The sequence below is a fragment of the Saccostrea echinata genome, unplaced genomic scaffold, assembly GCF_033153115.1.
Source record: "Saccostrea echinata isolate AGI-Se365-2 ecotype Australia unplaced genomic scaffold, CSIRO_AGI_Sech_v1 ptg000018l, whole genome shotgun sequence".
In the NCBI taxonomy this organism is placed as follows: Eukaryota; Metazoa; Mollusca; class Bivalvia; order Ostreida; family Ostreidae; genus Saccostrea; species Saccostrea echinata.
The window spans coordinates 501,949-506,452 of record NW_026889767.1 but is presented as its reverse complement, the minus strand read 5'-3'; the positions used below and the strand labels follow the sequence as shown (position 1 = coordinate 506,452).

The window sequence follows — 4,504 nt, the reverse complement described above, 5'->3', positions numbered from 1 at the left end:
TTGGTTCCATGGCTTCAAATTCATACAAGTAAGTTTATTCACCACTTCCCTTGAAATTTTGTTTTTGACCCTTTCAAGGCATAGTGGTCACACACAATCAAGTCTCAGTAAATTACAATCTGTTTCAGTGTAGTTGTTTATGGATTGGCTAGTTAATTTTAAAAGTTGAAGTTACTAAAAATTTCTTCAATTTTCATCTTTTTATCTCATGTTGATGATTGTGACGATTTCATTAGGAAATATTCCGAACAAGTGTCAGGCGAATTGTATGTATTTAGGTTTTATGTGATACATGTATAACCATCACTGATTAAAATGCGTCTCTAACATATTGAAAGGTGTATTATAGATATATTCTTTTCATTTAAATCAGGGCATGCATGTTATCAAACAAGAAATACTGAATTGTAACAAAAAGTGTAATTTTAATAATTACTTGTAATTGATAAGCATTGATTGGTGATTTGTTTTATTGTTCTTATTGACATTAAAAGTTTTAAAAGTAATTTTTATTTTACATTCAGCTCACCTGAATAAGGGGCTAAAAACCCTTCCGACTGAAGAATGTCTGTCCTTCGTCTGTCTTCCCATATGTCTGTCTGTTAACTTGAACTTGAAGAAAGTAACACAAGACAAACTTCAACCAAACTAGAACAGCGGATCATTCGGTAAAGAGATTTTTTTTTCAAATTAAGTGCATGTTCAATGTTCCTTCCAGTGTACATAAGGCCGTAGAAGTCGAAAAAAAATTAAAAGATTCTTAACTTACTCCTACAAGTAAGAGCCTCGGTTAACGTCCCTACGCTCCTTATATACCTCGGACTCTTACATCTAAAGGCCATTTTCTTACGAGCTCGTTCCGCTTGAGATTTTTTGGCGGAACATATAATGCGTGAAATAAACTGTAAACAAGTAATTCTCAGGTACCTACGTGTCGCTTGGGGTATAAAAGTCAAAGGAAATCCTAAAATCCACTTTATTCAGTATGCATCATTGTTCATTAATCAAAAGCGTCATTATTTCAATTTGTCACCAGAATTACTTTCGATTTGACTTCATGCTAATTTTGCGGATTGCTAGTCAGAAAACGAAAATTTCAATGATTTCGTAGCGGAAAACTAGTTTCGTTTCGTCAGATATTCTGCATTCCATTCCCGAATTTCAAACAGACGACTTGTTTTCATTTCTGCTTCGTTTTTTTAAAATAATGGATTTATCTTTAATAAGAGAGATTAACATTGTTTTATGTGTAAGTTTTATCGTAAATGGTGAATATTTTATTGTTTCGTGTCATTTGTTAATGTTTAAAGCCTGAATTTTTAATTAAATAATTTATTTCCACTTGGGTTTCAGCGGCGAGAATTTTTACGATGGATGCTAGAGGTTACGCGGCGCCAAGTCAAAAGTATCTCGCTGTGAACCTCTAGCATGCTGGAGTAATTCTTACTCAGCATATTTTCATTAACAAGTTTGCTCATGCCATGATCCCTGAGGGATAAACCACAATTGGGATTCAAAATTTTTCTTGGAAATATATTGGAAAAATACATTTGAGATCGAATCTTCATTCTTACCTCGCCAAAGCCAGGACTAATCATATTGATATGCAGCAGACTAAGGTTGTCAAAATCATGTCTTCTGTTAGTAAAACTGGCCAGAATTGGAATTTGTTTGTTGAACAGCAATAGGTAGTCAAAGTATGTGAGTGTAAAATCATTATGTAGCCTCGACAAAAGTCACATTTCATTGACGAAGGGGGGAGGAATAGAAAACGCAAATTTGTAGGGAAGTCCAGAATGCCTGGCGTTAAAAAAAAGATGTTAGAGGGAAAAAAGCTCAGAGCCACTTCAAAATACGGATCCCGGAACAAGCAAAATGTCAAACACCATGCCAGAACTAGAGGAGGATGTCTCGTCAGTCGCAGAAAAAATGCTGCTAGAAATTAACAAAAGGATAGAGACGATTATTTCTCACCGCCTTGACACATCGTCAATTGAAGGTAGCAAAGTCTCCTAAAGTACACCAACTACAAATGTATCAAATTTATCTGATTCAGATCAAGTGGTTTGACTCAATTTCCCCTTCATGTTTATCCCCTCATAGCAAAAGCAGTGTACATGATGATCTACATGTAGGTATGCATGTTACACAATCAGTTAAACCAAAAAATCATGAAAGGGGAATTTGTGGAACTACATACATTTTTGAATAAGCAAACATATTTTGAAATGCAGGAAAACAGTTCTATTTACGAATAGTCAGCTTACATTAAAACCTGAAAATACGACCAAAATTACAACAATTGATACTTGGCTAGACGCATTTTTTAATTTATATGAGTATATATTTGTCAGCACATATTGATTAATCTCACAGCCTTATCAAATATATGGCTAATATAAAGCTCGGTGCTAGTCGAGTTTCAACAAAGGTTCTTGTCGCATCCAAAATTGTCAAAATCAACACCAGTTGTTAAAGTGTAAAAACAAACATCCTGCTATTCACTGTCCCGATAAACTAGCTGTACAGAGGATATCATCCTCAAGGGCTTTTCAAGCTCCCTTCTAAGTTTTTTGCCAGGCAGCAAATATTCAACAGGTTCCTTTCGTAAGAACAGGTTTAACTCCAATTAACTTGAACAGTGTGTGTCCATACCTTGCAATTTTTCCAAATCGAACTACAGCCAATGAATTAAAGAACGTTTTTACATCAGGTTTTTATCTACATTATGAAGGTTCAAGAGTGTCAACAATCTATAACACAGATAATTTAGTTTCTGTGAACCATCACCTAAATAGGTAAAAGAAAAAATTGACAAGGGAATTTCTTTGGGTCGCATAGCAGACCCTTTCAAATATGAGCCTTTATCTAATTTAAGGCAATCACCTATTGGTATTGCAAGGTTTGGCTCATGCTACTATTTTATCCTATGTATCAGGATTAAGTTTCAAATACAAAATATTGGGACTCTGTGACAACACAGAAAACTTTTTAGTTAGAATGTTATTGGAAGGAATCAAAAGGTCAAACCATTCAAAAGATTGTAGACTTCCTATCACAAGACACATTCTTGAGAAACTTATCAGAACAACATCTTTAGTTTGTTCGTCAAACTTTGAAACCATCCTTTTTTTGAAAGGCATTTTCAGTAGCTTATCGTGCTTTTCTTAGAGTCGGGAAATTTACTTTTAGTAGTTCAAATCAAGCAAATTTAATTATTGCTTTTGAACATATAAAGTTTGGAAAAATACGAAGATTCTGTGGAAATTTCATAGCGCTTAGAATTCCTTTTTCAAAAACTGACCAACTTGGGAAAGGGACATCCTTATTTTTGCAACAAAGAAAGAATTCTGTCTGTCAAGTTGAGTAGTTGAAAAGGAAGATCGCTATGAAGTCAAAATTTGACGGCCAGTTATTTATACATATGGATGGTAGTCCTCTCACAAGATTTCAGTTCTGTTCAGTATTAAATAAGTCTCTTGAAGTAGCTGGCCTTCCGAACTCACGACACAAATCTCACTCTTTCGGTATTGGGGCCGCATCAGATAGTTTCTCTTTCGGTCATTCGGAAACAGAAATAAAAAACGTTCGGAAACAGAAATAAAAAAGCAAGGTAGATGGAGTTCGAATACTTTCAAAAGGTATATTAGGATTAAGTGATGTTCTTAATTGTTTTTCATATTTTTATAGAGGAAGTGAAAAAGTTATTTGGATTGTTGGTTCTTCAATTATCAAATGAGCGTTCTACTATGCAAGAAACCCATAGATGTGTGAATTTAGGTTTAAGACCAGAAATTACAAAAAATTTTGGCAAGGAAATGGAATGAAATGGTTTGACCTTATTCCAAAAATAAAGCTTTTGTTAAGGTATGAATCCCCACCAGAAATTTTGATTATTCATATGGGTAAAATTCCAATATTGCAACAACGGTCCATTATCTGTTCAACACTCGAGAAACTTAAGTAACTACTTCCTAAAACAACAGTTGGTTGGTCAAATATGTTGCCCAAAACTTCATGGCGTTTTAGTTCAAACTCGAAAGCTCAAAAAACTTGCTACTGTCAGCCTCAATAATTTACGAATCATTTAGTCACTGTCAGTGGTGGGTTATTAATGAAATACCCAGAGATTACTTGGGATTCAAGGAAATGTTTAGTAGTGATGGAGTTCAAATGTCATACTTCGGAAATTGTTTCTTGCTATTCAACTTACAAAGGACTCTACAAAAATATGTTTTTCTATAAAATAGTAAATATGTGGATTAATCTTCAAGATGTGGCCACGCCTACACAAATTTTTGCGGCTCTCATTCCACCTAACTTGTTGACGGTGCTTGTCTTTTTCAACGGACAGCCATTTGGCGGTTATTCGAGACGCCTTCTCTGATACAAGTATTTTTTTTACAACTGCTGCTGAGTAGGTATCTCCTCACCCAGTAACAGTATGAATGTTGTCACTATTCACATTTTTAAAGAATTCATAAGAATAAGGATAAGGATGTAA

At 34.5% G+C, this 4,504-nt stretch overlaps 1 pseudogene; it reads left to right on the top strand.

Annotated features, from left to right (window-relative positions):
• The first annotated feature begins 1,875 nt into the window (after positions 1 to 1,875).
• LOC133189414 (uncharacterized) lies at positions 1,876 to 2,633 on the top strand (annotated as a pseudogene).
• The last annotated feature ends 1,871 nt before the right edge of the window (positions 2,634 to 4,504 follow it).